The 19834-nt window shown below is 40.1% G+C and overlaps 1 protein-coding gene across 2 annotated transcripts in view; it reads left to right on the top strand.

Annotated features, from left to right (window-relative positions):
* The window catches only part of LOC119910514 (ribosomal protein S6 kinase 2 alpha), a 112045-nt gene that overhangs the window by 76609 nt on the left and 15602 nt on the right, over positions 1-19834 (top strand). The window lies entirely within an intron of this gene.

The following is a 19834-nucleotide window of genomic DNA, read 5'->3' as shown; positions in this document are numbered from 1 at the left end:
ATGCTGCTTCACGTATTCGTGGACAGTTGTGCTGCAGTGAAGCTTTTCTCAGATCACAGAGACTGTCTGTCTAAAATACTTCCAAACTTTAGATGGTCGAAGGCACGGTCTTGTAGCTGGAGCTTGTCCGGGGGAATCCTGCAACACTGGATCGACTATGTTGACGAATTGCCCGAGCCCTAAATTCCTGTTTATATTATCGGTCTGCAGCTGATATGTTTCATTTAAAATGTCAGCTTTAACGCTGAATCACAACTACTACTATTTACAGTGAAGAAAGAAGTCAGTGTCAGGATGGAGTAAAGAGTTTGTAAAGGCACATACCTGTGTTTGACTCATAGCGATCTCTCCTGGACTAACACCAATGAGAATAATGAAAATGATGTCATGTTATACTCTGAACAAAATATAAAAATAACAATGTGTAGTAGTAATATTAAGTGATACAGTACTGCTGCATTTCATATCTATATACATCTCTCTACACAGTGAGAGGAGAGAAAAACACATGTTTTAAGTGAATTGGACACCTGTCATAAATACGAGGTTACGTCTCAAGTCTCCAGTGAGAATGTGCCTTTGGTGCTTGTTTCCAGAACTGCTTTAACTCAGTAGCGACTATTCAGGACACCTGTACAATCTACTGCAATTTGTACAACAGGTTCAGTTTCTGACCATTTGTCAGGAATGTGTAAATTCAGTTCTGTTTATTACTAAGCCTATAGTTCAAGGTGTTTACACTGAAAGGTGATTTGTCCTGTTTATATATATGAGTAGGGCGGATATAAACACATCTGAATATGAGTCCAGTACAACATTTCACCAACTATGACCTCAGTGCTAAAAATTTAATTCACTTAAACCTATATGACTGTGTCAAAAAAGAAAACTGATTAAAGGCATCATTAAAGTAGACTTTGTGGCAGCATGTTGTAATGGATTGTATAAGACTTTACAGGTGTACTTATAAAGTAAGTGTACTTTTTGAAAATCCGTTGCAGGCTGCGGGCAGATTTTACCTAATTTTATAAACAACTGTTGTCAGGAAACATCACGTTTTCTTCTTTTTATGGTGGCAACTGTTATTCAGCTCTCCCTGTCAGAAGCTTTCCCTCCACTAACTAAACAGACAGTCACAGAGGTGGGAGTGAGACAGGCAATAGGAAAGGGTACTAAATCAATCAAGTAGTAGCTGATAAATATTAATTTCACACAATAAGCCATGAGAACAGAGCTGCTTTGGGATCAAAATAATAATAAAAAGAGACTGTGTTACATCTACTTCAGTGTCCTCTCTCAGGTGTAATGTTGGCTCACCTGTCTTGGGCCACATCCGCACTACTACGTTTCTGTTTAAAAGGAGATTTAAACCAAAAACGATCTCCGTCCCCAGCAGCTTTTATCTGCATAACAGAATGGATCTCTGTCTCTGAATACGTGAAGTGGCCGTCCACATAGCTACACTGAGCATGCGCGTGCCGGTATAAACAGGAAGCACATTGTCTACTTCGCATTAGTAGAAGATTTGTTAAAAGAAGAAGGTACTACTACAGACTAAAAACCACACCAGAGATAGTTCTGCATGGATCTAACACGAGGTGGAATTGTTACTGACAGTAACAGGGGAGTTAAAAGCAGCTGTGGCAGCAGAAAAAACAGACTGGGATTTGTCGCAAAGCAAATACGGCCTCATGCACAGTAGCCTATAAGTGTATGTATTTACACAGAAAAAAATATTTACAATTTAACAGCACTATTCTGTTGCATCTGCACTAAATCCATTAAATATGCACTTCTGCCATCATGTTAAACCATGTACCTATCAATTGGTGCTGGAGATCTGACTGGAGCGGTTCTGGAGCCACTCAATTAAAGTTAGAGCTTGCTGTTTTCTTCCATTCAAAATAATATTGCACATTAACATCATTGACAAGAAGCAGAAATTCTAAATCTTACCTGCTCTGAAATTGCCTCTTGCGTCGGTTAAGATGAAGTCTTCGTCTTTAAATTTTCAAACAAATCTCTCCAAACTCCTGCTAACAAATCTCTCCAAACTCCGGCCACGCTCTGTTTTCTTCTGCTCCTCTCTGCTGCGCTGCTGAAAGGTTGGGGGAGGGGGGCAAGTTCCAGGTGCAGGGGGGCGTGTCCCTCCGCTGATGGCCCATTAATTAAGCCTGAGCCGAGAGGCTGCAAAGTCACCACAATATTCTCCACTTCTCAGCTCTGACACAGAGGCCTGTGTTACAGGCTACAGTGTTTAAAATAAAGCAAGAAACACATTTATCAGTGACAGTAGAAACACCAGGCTTTACATACTGTTAGAAGTAAAATTTCATATATTTAAAATTTTACTTAACTAAAAGTATAAAAGTACCATAAGCAAACACCGTAATTTAATTGTTGACTGTATTTTATTCATCTAAATCTGAAATGCAGCTAGTAACAAAATCTATACAATTTTAGACGTATAAAGAAAAATGGTGGTTTTAGAGAGTCTTGAATCTGTGGAACTGTACAGGCCACTTTGTGTGTATTTGTATATGGGGCAGCGGAGGTTTAAGGGGGACCTCAACACTGTCAGGAGAACTGTCTGTGTTCCCTCCACATTTGCCCAGGTTCTGGCTAAGACATCATAGGAAGAGACTTGAGGGAGATGCTTTGCTCAGTCTTATTAATGGCTCTTTTTTGTCCTCAGGAGATAAAAAAGGATGCCTGAGCACATTTTGAATACTGTACCTTGTTTTAAGTGCAACAACTTTTCCAGTGCACCATCCAGCTGATAGTTACTTTAAATATAGTACAATGGTCCCTTACTCAAGAAAAGTAGAAATAGATATTTATCACAAGTCCTCAAAAAGGTATAAAAGTATTCCATAGTCATAGTGAATATACTTAAGTATCAAAAGTAAAAGTGCTCATTCTGTATGACATTGTAGTACCTCAGTTCATGCATGCATTCTGTCCTTAATGAATTAATCTCCAAACATCAGTGGTTGGTGTTCCAGTTATGCTGGCTGTAACAAGTTGTGCAATATTTTCATTGACAAATAATTATTTTCTTCATCAGTAACTTTATAGGGTTCAGATAAACAGCAATAAATACAATACAGGATTTAAAAATGTAGGGGAGCAAAAGTATAAAGCCCCTAAAATGAAAATACTTAACATTACAGGAATCATATGTGAGGTTTCTTTGGCTCTTTCTCTTCTCATATGGTGCAATGTTCAGGGTACTTAAATTAAATTAGACTTATTCAAGATCAGTTAGAGATCTCTTGTTTTGATTGAGGAAGATATAAATGAGATGATATGTGGTTGTTTCTCCTGAGTTGAATTTAAGACGTAGGAGAAAAAATCCTTTGGTCTCACCTTAGTATAAAAGTAAATATTTTCTATTGAGGAGAAATTAAAGAAACACCTATATCTCTTCTTGGATTTTGCTTTTCTGTGCAAGCACCTGCAATGTAATCAAATAATCTACAAAGTAACAAATGTGAATCATTTTGGTTGGGAGGGTGGAGGTGGGTGCCATTATAAATGTACCTGAGCTGCCATTTCAGTGACTGACATGTTTTTATATCTTATGTAAAACAGGACATGATCCTGGATCATAGTAAAGATTTTCTCCAAAAATGATTGTTGTAAAACTCTCCCTGCTCTCTAAAACCATTTTTAAGGAACGAAGGCAATCCTTAGTGTCATTAGTCATTAGTATGCAGGCCATAATTTTCCTTTGGTGAGTTATTGTGTAGGCACAGAGTCTCTAAGACCAGCTACAGGTACCACTGAGGAACTAGGAGAGCAAAGAGGCCCAGGAGAGAGGTCATGTCCGTGTGACCGAGCTGCGTGATGTGGCTGTGGAGGCTGCTCAGTGACTACCATAGTATTTGACAGGCTGAGGTCTTCTATCTTGTCCCATTCAGTAGCATAGCCAGGAACACCAGACAGGACACTGAGGATTCTCTTGGAGTCAAACAGGTTGGTGACCAGCTGTCCAAAGTGCTGCCAAAGTTAGATCTGTCCAAATACAGGTGGAGCTGCCGCTCACTCCAGTGGCTCCCTGAACATCACACCCTCTGGGCCTACTGTATCCCTGCCCTGTAGCTGCTGAGGCAACTAAAGCTGTGCACGCTTTCACCATCTATTGTATGTGTGTGTTTTAATGAATAAGAGGTTACAAGAAACAACATTTATTTGTTAAACACAGTAGCAATATCTGTCCAAGCACTGTCCTCCAAAAGCATGTATATTTAAGTTTTCATGTTCCCTCTCAGGTCACAGTGCTGTAACCACATGTGTAAATATTGTGAGCAGGGCCAGTGTGGAGACAGCTGAGGTGAATTAACACAAAGTAGTCTGTGTGTTGGAAAAACTAAATTCATAAATCATTTAGGTCAAATTTTTCAAATCATGTTCCTGAAAATAAACTTTCCCCTCCTCTCCTAGCTCCCTATGTAAGCTGTCACCAAGCTGTGTCTGGTTACCATAAAAAAGATCACAGATCAAATTATTACTTTACAGTTGACTCTTTTTTTTGCTGGTCTCTACAGACAACTCTCAATTTTAGATTTATTTTCTGCTGTTCTTCTCTTACCCTGGGATTACTTGCTTTAGATAGATCTTGGCTTCATTACATTTTTCCTTAAGAGACATTTAGGTTTCACAGATCAGAATTCATTAGCCTAGCTCAATAGCTCAGCAAAAAAACAGGTCTGATAGATGCACGAATCTGAGGCTTGAAAGAAGGCCTGAAGTGCTTGGGTTATGGCTAAAAAGACCAACTCATTCTTATTTACAGGTCATCCAATACTGCATAGACTACTATTACACAACCCTGAAGATGGGTTTGTAAATGTATTTATTCTTGGTTTTAAGATTTTATATCAGCATGACAATTATAATCTGTTCTGTTAGCTAGAGTAAGCATAACACAGAATAATAAAAATAATAAAAGGTAATAACAATGAGATACAGAATAAATTATTTTTAAATGGGAAATAAAACAGAAATGAAATATTGACATTACAAATTAATTATAGGATTTGCTATGGACAAATAAATTATGTGTAGAAAATATATAAAGATAAGAAATGAAATGTGACGTGGGGGCTGAATGCACAATAAAAAGCCCATTCTGATGATATGTGATATATATGTATGTATATATATATATATATGGTATATGTGACAAGTGCAGGGATTACATAAGGGAATAAAAGTCCAGTTTGATGACCCCTTCTCTTAGCAAAAGTGATTTTATAAGTAAATATCCTCAGCCAGATATTGTTAGAAATATACAATTAAATGAGCACCATCATATTTTACAATCACAGGCTGTAAAACACCCTTTCTCAACAGAAATAGTGGCCTTTGGATTCATTTCACGGCCGACTGGCAGAAATTTGAAATGGAATCAAGCCATCTTACGGCAGACGGCCCAAACAGAAATGGAACGCGCCCAGTCCACTTACGTGGACCGAGAGAGGGGGGGAGCGAGGGGGGGGGGGGAGAGAGATACGTTAATCAATTGAAGCTTTGGCGTTTTGTGCACATGAGCTTATTAACTTATTAAATCACCATAAAACAATCAAATTCGGAGCAAAGCAAAGCTAGTGAAGGTTAAAGTTACGCGCAGCTGCACCTGCAAGCAGACGTGAGCAGCGTGAGGACCGGACAGGATGATGGACAGAACTTTAAATCAGGGAGAGATACTGGTGGAGGAGAAAGTTAATAGATGATTTAAAAGTGCTTTATTTAAATGGACACGGAGCTGCCAGAACAAGAAGCAGGGGAGAGGATGCTGAGGCTATATAGATGTTTAATTAACAGAAAGGTAAGCATGTGTTTTATTAACGTTATTCCGTAGTGTTGGATGTTGATTAATTATCTTGAGAGAGTGATGAGCAAGTGGGCGTTTGTGCTGTGAAATTATAAGAGTTGACTAACTTAATGCAAACTTATGTAAGTCCCATGTTGTGGGCATGATGCCTGAATGTAATATTTTGGCTTATTGCTGTAAATACAGTGGTGGAAGAAGTACTCGATTTTCCTACTTAAGTAAAAATGCAGATACCACATAAAAAAGTTACTCAAGTAAAAGTAAAAAAGTACCTGGTTTTAAAATATACTTAAGTAATCAAAAGTACTACACATCAAAATCTATACACAGTATTTATTTTTAAATTCACTCCAGACAGCATTATAAGTTACAGTGAATCACAATAAGGAAGAGTACAAGTGGATATTTCCTATACTGTGGGAGGATTAGCCTGTGTTCTGCTCTTGTAGTAGTTTCCCCCTTCAGACCGACCTCATTTTGGACTTTGGGCATGTGCACGGGTTGTGTTGGACAAGGAGGTCAAAACTAACTGAAACACTTCTCAATTCACAATCTCATCAAAAATCCACATGTTAACGTCTGCACCTCTGATAAAGTGCAACTCACAGTCCCACACAGAGCGAGGTTGGCTTCAGTTTTCACATGTTTATATTGCAAAGCTCTAGCAGCTACGTTAGCACTCGGCCACAGACAAAAACAGAGCTGCTGCACAGTCACACCTGACACAACAATGCTCTCACTACAGTCCTCCCTCTTTAATTAGCCTGAATAGAAACCTCTTCTAGAAAAGTCCAGAGCTGCTTTGAACAGACCTCTGCGCACTAACTCAGTCCTCATGAAGTCTGTTAAGACCGGGGGCCAGTCTGCCGGGTCATTTGGTGAAGCAGCAACTGTTCCGTTAGGGTCTGATGCTGGCTGTTCATCTCTGGCTGCGCTGGTAATGTCTGAGGCTGCCTGTGTTTCACCTGGGTCTGTGGGACCCGCTAAAGACGTCCGGACCGGGTCTGTGCTCGCACTGACTGAGGCCGGATGTGGATCAGCTGGGCTGACTGGCTGGAGTCTGTTCTTGTACTGGCTGATGATCCCAAATTTACTCCACTGACAAACTTAAGCAAAGCCCTTGTCAATGTAATGCAAATCCACTGCTTCCCATCTTGCATTAGTCCAGAGTTGGAAATAAACTTCACTGTCTTGTTTTAAAATGATGTATGAGGAGTGCCCTCACATCCTGTCTGGACTGGTTCACAGATGTTTATTGCTGGAATGCGTGAATAAAATTTTTTAGGCCGTGAATATGAACGCATTTCCACGTGCAATGCGGTCATCTTTTCCGAGCTGCAGTTTATAAACACTGTGGCCCGTCTGCGTCTATCAAACATAATAAATAGTTGTATTTTTACTCAACATTGTTCTGTCACAGTCTGGCAAGAAACCAAGACACGACAGACAAGAGCTGCGCTTCTCAGCTGGTTAGCAGGACAGACAGACAGAAATTCACAGCAGCTACACATTAACTGAACATTAGGCTACTGTTACTGTTACCTGCTGACATCAGACTCTGAGAGGAGCGAACACAAGTTTACCTGCCTGCTGTTCCTGCACTTCACTCTCACTGAGCTTCTTTCTCTTCTCGTGCCTAGAAGGATAGTCCCTCTTCATCCTCTCATTTGACACGACAGTGAGGCGGGGCCGTCCACCTCTGCGCAAGACTGACTTTATTACTATCCCTGTGTAAGCCGGTGTCGCATCTGCTGGGTTAATTCGCGCAGAGTCAGCTTTATTAGTTCACATTTGTTTTTCAGTGCTGCAACCGGGGTGAGATCAGTGCTATCCACTGGCCCACCGTGCCGCCCAACAATGCACCAATATATGCACATATTGTTTATTGTGTCACTGTTGTTTAGTTTCAGCACATGTATTACCTGTGTGCCAGGTACTGTCTATAACCTACTGGGTTCAGTAGCTGACAGATGTTGTGCAAAGTTAACGTTAGTTACCACTGAAAGGAAGTATTTCCTGCCTGCGGGAGTGTAAGCATTCAGTGGTGACAGCGGAGCTTCGAGTTCACCAAAGTAGATGAAAAATATAACGTGGATTGTTTAATCTATCCTTTCAGTATTGTTGTTTTATCAACAAGGTTTTGCAAAGCAAGCTAACATATGGCTTCTGCCTTCTGTAGGCTAACATTATGTGTTATTGAATCAAGAATGTATAAACAAGAAACCACATTTTTTCTCTCAGTAAAGCAAACATTTAGGTAGGTAGGTAGGTTTTATTTTCACAATATAACAAGTTGTAGAGTGAAATTGAGTTTTATAACTCCCTTCTGCTACATAGCAGACAGGAAACAATTAATTATAAAAATGGCAACAGAAATAAACTATCATCACTGGAGCAGTGCTGAGGATGAACTAGAGTTTAAGAGTCTGATAGTTTGGGGGGGAAAGCTGCTCTGCAATCTGGTGGTGCAGCAGCAGAAACTTCTATATCTCTTCCCAGAAGGCAGCAGGGTGAACAGGCTGTGGCTAGGTGGGAACTGTCCTTTAGTATCCTTTGGGCTCTGCAGGCACCTCACCTCACTGATATCACTGATGCTCGGGAGATGGGTACCAATGATCTTCTGTTGATCTTCTGAGTGTTTTAATCACCCGCTGCAGAACTCTCCGGTCCTGGGCTGTGCACATCCCATGTTAGTGACGTTTCCAGTCTGGATGCATTCTGTTGCTCCCCTGTAAAAGCTGACAAGGACTTGGCGTGGGAATTTGGTCTTCTTAAGCTTCCTCAAGAAATCCAGTCGTATCTTAGCTTTCTTCACCAGCGTGGAGATGTGAGACGACCATGTCAGGTTCTCTGTGATGCCGATTCCCAGGATCTTGAAACTATTCACCTGCTCCACCTCAGCTCTACTGATGCCGACAGGAGTGTGTGTCTTTATCTCCTTCTTCCTAAAATCAATGAGCAGCTCCTTGGTTTTGCTGACGTTGAGCGGTAGGTTGTTCTCTGAGCACCACTCTACAAGATTATGAATTTCCTCCCCATATGAAGTCTCATCCATGTCGGGGGATGCAGTCGTGGGTGTACAGCGTGAACAGGAGGGGGTTGAGCACACAGCCCTGGGGGGCTCCCGTGTTGAGCACTAGAGTTGTGGAGGTGAGTCCGCCAATCCGAACTGACTGGGGCCCGTTCGTGAGAAGTCCACTATCCAGTTGCAGAGTGTTGTATTTAAACCCAGAGTGCTGAGTTTGCTGATCATTTTCTTAGGGGACATTGTGTTGAACGCTGAGCTGAAATCCACAATCAGGATTCTGAAGTAGGTGGTGTTTTTCTCAAGGTGTTATATATTAATACATATAAATAGATCTGTTTTAAAGTTGAGAGTCTAACAATGTTGTAGGCAGTCAGCAATCAATGTATAAATGGATTTCTCTGAAAATACTTACTTCTTTGGAGAAGCTATAACTGGCCATATAGACTAGTAAAAACCTGGTTGGGGATAAGGTTAGGTGAGGTGTTTCTGTGTTTATTGCGAGATCTCTCTATGAAAGTGATTTGTGTTTTGGATTCTATTCGCTCATGAGTTCAAGCGAGCACGTGTACGAGCGCACGCCTGGTTGCAATCTTAAAACCGCAACATGAGTGGCCGCTGGAAATTCCATAATGCCCCTTTAATGTTAACATTAATTCCACACCCAAACTTACAGCTCCATTAAATAAAATAGAAAGTTCAATTAACTTAACGTTATGTTACTGCAATTTTTGTTTCAAGATTCACCACTTATCAGATATTAATTATGAAGCAGCTGCCGGGTCAGCAGACAGACACAGCAATCCCTCAACAGCCTCTTGTAACGTTAAATTTGGTCTTATACAAGTGAACTGCACTCACCACATTCAGAGCTACAACTGTGTAAAATGTCACATAAAATATCAGCGCTAACGTATTGCATCCAGTCCAGTCCTGAACAGTCTAATGTCAAAGCTGCAAGGAAAATTGAGATCTGGTGTCAAACTAAACATTCTCAAATCGATGACAGTCCTTCATTTCAAAATGGAGGTTTGTGGTGGTTTTCGCGGTCTGTTAATATTACTGTATTTAGATTTAGAGTAATATTTTCCCAGAATGCATTGAAAATCTACAGTAACATACTGTCCACCGCTTATACAGTTGGAAACAGTTAAAAATACAGTAATAATACTTAAAAGTATAAAAATAAATTCAGTGTATAGTCTGACGATGTTATAACTGACCATGGAGTCGATCACTTGGTCATCCATGTTACTGTTTGCAGACCTGCATTAACCTGCAGTTAGGCCTGAGCCTCAGAGGTTTTGTAGGCCCACAATAAAAACAATAAAAATGTCTAATGACCACGTTTATCTATACTTTGCGCGACAGTAAGCATGATCGGTATGCGTACAGTAAAGGCAATGAGTCACATTATGACCTTATGAATCTTTTCTAAGGAAGATGCTCCTACCAATAGCTACGGAGTCAACACTGTAAAATCAAGATCACAGTAATAATTAGTTGATCAGCAAACACATGAATGCAGCATTGTAGACAATATTTTGTCCTTGTAATCCACGTTTCCATTGCAAATGATAGCCTTTAGATATTATTGGAAACTATTCAGAATCCCCCTCCTTAAAGGGGAAGGGGATTAGTATCGTAATCATTTAATATTGCATTGCAAATAAATTTTCATACACACAAAGCGATTACAGTACTGGTCCTTCCAGGCTGGACATGCATTCTGCCATAAAACGTATCCGCCCTCTATAATGCACAGATGTTAATCTGATTCCAGTTATTTTGATTTTACAGTGTCACATTTTAGGGTCTAGTTCTAGCTTCCAAACAGTAACATGGATGATGAGCAAGTGATTAAATCCGTGGTCAGTTTTATCATTGTCAGACTATTGCAAAAAATTTTGCTATAAGATAAATATAAAGTTCAACATAATGTAAATGTAAATCTGGAAGCCATGCATTAGCTTGCTTTGCAAAACCTTTTTGATAAAACAACAATACTAAAAGGATAAATAAACAATCTACATGTTATATTTATCAGTTACTTTGTTGAACTCGAAGTTCCTTCACAGCTGAATGCATGCGCTCCAACTGTCGGGGGAACGCCTTCTATCTGTGGTACCTACCTTGGCACGACACCGGCCGATCAGCAGCCTCTCTGTGCTGATACTGGAAATGTGCATGTGTATTGTTGTGGGTTACAGTCAAATGTGTCGTTTGACTTTCCAACAGCCATATACAGTATGTAATTTTGGGACACTTGACAATAAACCTATTTTGTCATTTAGGTATGAGGATGTGTTGCAGCAATGAACCATAATATACAGCTACTGCATTGATGATGCAGGTGTCATGCTTAAACTCATATTTTTATTTAAAAAGAAACAATATTTTAATTCAATTGATATTCTATAACATATATCTTACTCAAAACACAAATTACTTACATTTTGATAACAAATAAGTACTTACTAGGAGTAGAAATATGCAAAAAAATATTATCCTCTGAGGGTATCAAAATCACCAGGATTTTTTGCAACTTACAACTCAGCAGGGACATGTCACAAATGTGTTTCAACTCAATACACATCTGACTGGCTTACAATAAAAAGTGAAATTTATATAACAAGCTGCTGCATTGGAAGAAACATCTTACAGCAAAAAAGTGATGATGTCTTTATAACAGACATTTCTCACTAATGGGCAATACACAAAGAGGAAATCAATTTGGAATTTAAAAATTGAGCATTTTATATTTAAAGTAGATCTCATGCAGATGTCTATGAAGATTCTCAGTCATCCAGGTCATAGTTATCCAACGAAGGTTAAAATGAAGGGCAACTAGACTTGGTTGAAGCTTCAACCAAGTCCAGTTGCCCTTCATTTTAACCTTCGTTGTATAGATCTCATGCAGTCTGAAAATCCTTCTACAGTTTAATGTTACTATTAAACAGTAGTTTAATGTTATAAGTGAGTTAAACACATTATAACCTTGTTAAATATTTAAAAACTAAGGGATAGTAAAATAAAACAAAATGAAATTTCATAATATGTATTTTATTTTACCTAAAAAACCATGAGACATGTCTTTCTCTAGTTAAAGTTGCTCCTGTGCAATAAATCGGTTATGTCAATAGAGGGCGATAGAGAGCAAAAAGTGTGTGTATTCAGAGTACGTACACACACCGAAAATCCACACACATTTTCGATTTTGGCATCTTTTTGAGGACCTCTCTGAAACTTTGAGAGAAGCATATAAACAGACTCTGGAGGCCATTACAGTGAAAATAAAGTGAGGACCGGCCTAAATGTCCTCACTTTGCAAAATGGTCCTCACTCCAAAGGTTAAAAACCCTTGCTTGTCCTCACAAAGATAGCTGTACAAACACACACACACACACACACACACACACACACACACACAAGCCACCACACACAATCTTCTGTGAACAATAAAACAAAAAAAAGTCTATTACCTAGGCTTATCTACATGCAGGCGCAGGCACAGGCAAGCAAAGGTGCGCACACACACCATCATTCACATCTTATCAAGTGTGAGTCAGAGTTGTGCTTAATTGAACCTCTCCAGCAGGTTTAAACACAAATTAAAATGGCTCCTTTATACTTTGCAGTAGCTAACAGACCTTGTTACAGTATGATTGCCCCTCTGCAGGCCTGGGGGGGGGGTGCGCACAGCAGTGCTTGGAGGAAGTAAATCACTGACTGTGTGTGTGTTGGGGGGGTTGGTAGCATTTGATTGAAGTTTCTGTCAAGCGGGTAACCTCTTATCTAAGTTTATCATCAACAGAAACTGATGTTAATAGCAGCAGCAGTTTAGGTGGCTTGGGGTGCTGGTTGGCACACAAACACACACACATGCGCACACACAGACAGGCTAGGAGATGGTTTAGAGCCCAATTACCCAGCCTGCCTCTGTGCTAGAAGGGGGCTCTAAATCTTTCGATTTCTATTGTACACAATATAACCTCTATCACTCTCGCTTTCTCCCTCTTCTTGCCCACTAGCTATAATAGTTCACCTCACCTGCACTCTGTTTTCACAGTACTATCCTTTACTCCATCAAGAGTTTCATCTCAAATGATCGATTTGGCTACAAGAGATCATCAAGGGACGATTTAGGCCTATTGGCCATCAGTTTTGTCTGTTGTGATAACGTACTTACCAAAGTCATGACTGAGCTCTGGACACACTTCGACATCACTACAGCGAAGTCCAGCATGGCAAGAAACATGAACAGCAAGACAATCAAGACACATACAGGACAGTTAAATTAATTGGTCTAAATCAGGGGTTCCCAACCTTTGCTGCGAGGACTGGTTTTTTTTTTGTATTTTTTATGTTGACACTGTTCTTGGCCGGAAGTGATGAGGGAAGATTTAGCACAGTATGATTATCACGCAAATAGTTAAGTTATATATTATTATTTAACTTATTTCACCAAATCATGTTCTTCTCTTGCGGCTCAGAGGCAAATGTTTCATTTTATGGGACAGATCCAATATATTATTAGAAGAAAAATCCAGTATTGGTTATGGGAACTTCCCAGATCTCAGCACTCAACTTGGTGAGTGCAATGTACTTGTAACAGGGTGTTTTAACATTACAATCTGGCTTGTATGAAACCAGTATTTCCTTTTTTTTTGAATGATTTCAAAGTGCCATATAATGTGTGTTAAGCCATGAGTGAGAGACAAACCCATTGGACACAACCAAAGAATGTTTCTGTGAATGGATGCAGCAGGGACTGTGTGTGTGCTCTGCGCCTATCAAGTCCAAACATGAGTGGGTTCCATCATCCCAGAACCTACTAGACTTGAACCAGATGCACCTCACACTCATGATCCATTTACCTACTCTCTCCGTCCCCTCCTCCATCCAGCTGCTATGGGCCTGGTTGCCATGGTTACATGGTGTCCTTGCTGTCGCCAAGCTCTGATAGTGACTTTTGCCGCAAGGAGCAAAAACGTTTATGGTAATGCGCAAACACACAAGAGCAGAACACAAGAACACAAAAGCGCACACGCTTCTCCTAAATCCTCACCGGTCTTTTCATATGGCCTTTCATTCATGCGTACACAAACACACTCAAGTTTCTCACACACACAGACACACAGACAGACGGACACTAGTACAGTAGTGATTACACGGGCCTACTCTATCAGGGAGTCAGCTCCATTAATCATCAAGTATACTGTGTGTGTGCATTGTCTTAGAGATAAGTCTGTCTTTTCTGAAAGGTCTCCAATATTATAATCATAAGCTACGTTGCCAACCTTTAAAGGCCATTATAATATATTGCTTCCTGAATAAACAAAGATAGATGGATTCGCATGCAGCATGGGTGCTGTGGGGAGGATTCTGGCATCAAACTACACAAGTAAAGTGGGAAGTAGAGAAGTAGAGTTTGAAGGCACAAACTGCTCTTTGTGAAGATGAAGGCTGGCCAATGTTACAATGTTGCAGGAAGCATCAAGTAAAAAATGTTTCCTGTGTATGGCCTTGCCTCTTGTGTTACAAAGAGGATGCTGGGAGATGGAGAAAACACAGTTGCCATAGTTTCACGCTTCACCCTCCTCTCCTCTATTTTAAAAAAATTTAAAAAAAATAAAAATGTTCAGACCAGTTGCTCTCATCCTTTATAGTTCTCATTAATATGGATGCCGATGGTGTTTGTTTTGTTTGCTCTGCCCTTTCTTTTTCTCTCGTGATTTGGTAAAACCTCTGCTGCATTCTTTTTTTATATTTCCATTTGATCGTTTATTTTTCCTGGTTAAATGTATTGCATTTGTCTGTTCTGTCTATTTTGTATTCTTCTTTTTTCCTCTCTGGTCTGTTTCTCTTTCTCAGCAGTTGAAGTGTTGCCCCCAGCATATAACCTTTGACTTCTGTTGCCATAGCAGCAGTGTCCTATGCAGTACAAAAATGCAAGATTCATTACATTTTCTCGCTGTAAAACTCAGATCTGAATGTCAGCTTCAACAAGAAATTTGTTCTTTCTGTCAGTGGCAGCACACTTAACCCTGTGTTGAGTTTAAGGACACAGCACTTTAATCGGAAAGTAGGCTTCAGGAGGAATTTTGTCCACACTGATTTAACATGGTCTGACATGGCCAAAGGCAGGGCTCCAAATTTTCACCAGTCACCAATCGAATGTGGGTAGATTCTGGATGTATCAGCCCCATCTGTCATATTTCAAGAGGCTTTGGCAAGTAGGCAAGTCGTCTTCATTCACTCTTTCTTTCTTCTAAACTCAATTCACAAAAATGTTGATTTTTTGCTTCTTTTGCCTTTTTTATATTTTACATATTTTACATATTTTATTCAATCACATTAAGAAAAAACACCTTCTGCCAAGTGTCCAAAAAGCAATAATTACAGCATCAATGAAATTCAAATAAATATCCCTTTTTTTTTAAGTGAGAAAAATCTCATTTTATCCTGCCCAGATGTTAAATTAAAAAGAAAGAAATGAATAGCTACAAATTTACAATAAATTATCATTAAGAATTATATGATCCTTGATTCTCTGAAGTATGGGGAGACAATGCAATTTTTCTTAAAACCTTGAGGACCTGGATTCCAACCGAAAGTGAACCATACATGCTTATATTTCCTCAATTTAAATCCATCCTGCACCCTAAAATCTATTTATATTCCATCGGTATCTATCACCAGAGCATGCAAAGTACCTACAAAAAAACTCAGCAGGTGTCCAGAACGTACGATAACATTTTTGGCCTGAAATGGCATTATGAGAATTGTGAAGTGTAACTTTAAACAGGAAGGTTAGTTATGTTAGGTAACATATCTGGCCTCATTGGAGAAGAATAAAGGTGTGGCCTATGTGGCAGTGCCAGGCTGGTTAAATATTTGCCACAATTATTTTCATCTCAAATGTGCAGGAGTTCATATGTGAACAAGACTTGCAGTCGGACATGTGGAACAAGGCACAAGGGTCCCCATGAGGGTCAGTGTTTTGATTTATGTGCATGTGTGTTTTGAGTGTGTTTTTGGCAAGTGGTCAGGTTGATATTTAAAAAAAGAGAGGAGCCACAAAAGGGAGGAAGCAGGAAGTACTGACTGAGATATGAAGCTGCTATTTTAGACTGCTCTGACTGGTGTGAAGAGTTTGAGTGGGAATAGTTACGTGGTGACTGGGAAATTAGGGAGGAGTGACGAAAAGCTCAGACAATGTTGTTGTTTGTGTAGATATGTAGTTGTTGCTCTGTATTCTGTGCATGGTGATGAAGAGTACAAATTTCCACTGCAGTCGACCAGCTTAGCTTTAACTCAGATGACCTCATTGTTTATATTACCAGCATCCACTCTTCTTCTTTTCCTCTGTCTCATCTATCTTCCACTTATCTCTGTATCTCTCTCTTTTGTTCTCTTCCATTTCTGTCCCTCTTTTTATTTATTTATTTATTTATTGACCATCGCTGCCACTGTGGATATTACACAAGGCCATTATGGCCTCATGTCAGTTGGCCCAACGCTGAACTGCCTATCATCTTACTGTTATCCTTGCTGGTGCTATTAATATTACAGATTCAGATCTGTGCTAATCCTGTGCTGCCTCTGGTACACTTCCTGTAGCACCCACCTTTTAAGTTGTCTATCACCATGATATAAAACTAGCCTGTCCAGACTCCTTGCTCACTGAACATTTGCTGGGGTCAGTGTACTAGTATTTGTATGTTTGTTTGTGATATTTGATAACTGTTTGTTGTTTACAAATGTAGTGCATAACTTGGTTTGTGTGTGTGTGTGTGTGTGTGTGTGTGTGTGTGTGGATACTATGGGCGTAATTGGGTGAACAGATGGCACAATCTGCTAAAGAATGGGTATTACTGCAGTGGTGCCTTGCACCAAGGGGTCAAGTGTCAAAACCTGCTGCCTCTCAACAGTGATAGACAACCTGTGACTAGTCACAAACCTCTCACCATGACCTTTTCATTATTTTCATCCATATCTGCAGTTCTCTGGTTTTTTTTGTGATGTAATGCGCTAAAGCTAACCCAGATTCCACAAAGAAAGGTATTGTCTCCCGTCATATGTCATAAGTGTAGCTTTTATGTTATACTCTTCACACAGACACACCCCCACAGAATCGGTTTCTTATTCTACTATTTAAAGATGAAGTACTATAGATAAAGATCTCATTTCCCATCTTTCTGTTGGATGACAGCAGCCGCACTGGCAAAGGCAGATAATCACGTTAAGTAGTGAGGGATTAAGACCACAGGTCTTTGCCGGGCTGCTAGTTCTTTGTTTTGGATGAGCCTTTGGGTTAGTCTGCCAGCTTGAACCTAAACTTTTTAGTTTAATTTCTCTCTGCTTTTATGACGTTCTTTAAATCTCTTCTCCTCCTGCCTGCCCCAGACTAAAACTGGTATAAAGGAAGGCACGAAGGGATGTTTGAGGATCTGCAGCTCTGCCTCTTCTCTCTCCCTCCACCTCTGTTCTTTTTTCCCCCTGTACCATCCTGCCAGTCATGGGTGTCACAGCAGGTGTTGCTAGAGGGCAAAAAGAGAAAGCGAGCGAACGAATGGGACAGGGGAAAGGACAGAACGAAGCTGGACAGATGGAAAGCGGAAAGGAGGTGTGTCGCAGGAAAAGCCTGTTCATCAAAGGAAGGTGGGGGGGAAAAAGATAATGAAGGGGAAAGAAACTAGATGAATCGATGAGAGAGCCAATTATTGCGGCACTCTTTGGTACCTGCCTTCAAAAATGATGGAGGAGGAGGAGAGAGGACAGACTGATAAAAACAGAGACATTCCTGTCTTTTACCTGACCGATTTGGGTGCCTGCCTGCAGACACTCGCACGCAAAGACACAAGTGTATGGACAATCGCACACACAAGCACAACTGTAGAGCTTGAAAGATACCTTTCTCAGTTTAAACTAGCTGTTTCTGCTTTCATTCTCTCCTAATCATTGGATAACTGTTATACTCTCTAAAGGGTGTTTGGTTTGAAAAGGATAATAAAGCAAAAGGTAACACTTTCAGAAGCACAGTTTTAAAAAATGTGAGTGGTACCTAAAGGCTTTATTAATGGTTAATAAATAATGTGCTAATGCTTTTATAAATCAGATATTAGCTATTAACGGGAGCAGCATTAGGGTTACCTGGTTGTGAAAAATCCCCTTTTATCATCCTTTCTGTTTGGTAATAGTGTAGTTGTAAATGTTTCTGGGGTATCAATAAAGAGTTCACCAAGTCTCCAGTTATAGATGCTAGTAAGCTTGCTTGGATTAGTTTCCAGGAGGAAAGTGGACAAGCGTTCCAGTGGAGGAAGAGTCTCCCTGATGAACCAAAGAGCTAAGATGCAAACAACCAGACTAAAAAAGGTGTTCTCATTAATGATCCTTAAAGGATTATGGAGCTGAGACGATCGATCGATTTGTCATTTAAAAGAAAATGTATCTACTATTTTGCTAAGTTGATTATTTTTTCAACAAGAAAGGCCAAACAATGACCGTTTCCCGTTCTTTCATTGTGATGATTTGCTTGGTTTCTTTCAGTTTTTCATCACTATACATATCTTTGGGGTTTGGACTGTTGGTCAGACGCAAAGAGCAATTTGAAGACTTCTTCTTCTTCTTCTGCTCTGAGAAATTCTGATGGGCATTTTTTCACTAATTGATTAATCAAGAATATAATTGGCAGGTTTATTTATAATGAAATTAATAGTTGCAGCCATAAAGGATTAGTGTGATGATGATAAATTATTTATTAATCAATAATAATGCTATAAATGTTTTATAAACAGTATTTTTATGTAGCCTAGTATTACCTAAAAAAAATACAATGTACATTCTCATAGTATTATTTTTGACATAGAATCTACAGACACTGCATTCACTTTGGAGTTGGTCCCTGGGCGGTGTACAGTGGCTGCCCACTGCTCCCTTCAGGGATGGGTTAAATGCAGAGAATGAATTTCACTACATGTATGTGACAAATAAAGTACCTTTTACTTGCTTTTTCTTCGGTTGTAATTATGTAATCACAACATCTCAGTCATAGTCTAGGGGTGTGTGTGTGTGTGTCTGTGTGTGTGTGTCTGTGTGTGTCTGTGTCTGTGTGTGTGTGTGTCTGTGTCTGTGTCTGTGTCAACTCCAGTGTGATATTTGTTTTTACAGTAATGAGAGTGAACCATGGTTGGTTGGATGGATGTTTAGACTACTCTGTCTCCCTCCATGTACACTAGTGATTTATGCTCTCTCCCACTCAGGTCCTTCTCTCTTTTTCTCCTCCTCTCTGTTCCAATGGTTAGAGCTGTCATGCATTTGAAGACATGCAGGTGCCGCTACCCCATTTTCCAGGAAAGAGGATAGGCAATAGCGAGAGACACAGAGACAAATCCTGTCTTGTTTTTCAACTACAACTTCTCTACTGTTCATGCTGTTTTGACAGCGCTTTCTCTCTTTGTCTCTCCTTTACCACATCTATTCTTTTCTTTTATGAGCCGCTCTTCTAAACCGCATTGTCACATGTAACCTGTTGGGGCTCCAGTGTGCTGTTTCAAGACAGTTAAACCTGTGTGACCTTGGCTGCTGTGATTGGACAGTTTTTGAGCAGCAGACCAGCCTCTGTCACCTCCCACATGCTCCCTCTCTGTCCCACTTTTTTGTCTCCCTTGCTTTAATTGATGTCAGAACCACCAGTGAGATTTGGAGGAGGCATGAGTTAACAATGTGAATATGCCCTTACCTAGCTGAAGAAAAACTCTTACCAGGAGCACTGGCCACTGTCCTGGCTGTAGGCCTGCACTGGCCCCTTGTGTCTACCAAAGAGCACTGCACCATGTCTGTCTGACAGAAGGTACGTCTACTTTATAGCTGTCTGAGCGACACGAGTTACTGGAGGTGCAAGTGCCCCCTCAAATGCAACCTCTAATTAAACCGATGCATTTGGTTAGTTTGTTGTAGCTTTGATT

The sequence above is a fragment of the Micropterus salmoides genome, unplaced genomic scaffold, assembly GCF_014851395.1.
Source record: "Micropterus salmoides isolate LMB-PRFRI ecotype aquatic unplaced genomic scaffold, ASM1485139v1 Ms_hic_scaffold_19, whole genome shotgun sequence".
NCBI lineage: Eukaryota > Metazoa > Chordata > Actinopteri > Centrarchiformes > Centrarchidae > Micropterus > Micropterus salmoides.
The sequence above is the reverse complement of the archived record's forward strand: the minus strand, read 5'-3'. Positions and strand labels throughout refer to the sequence as shown.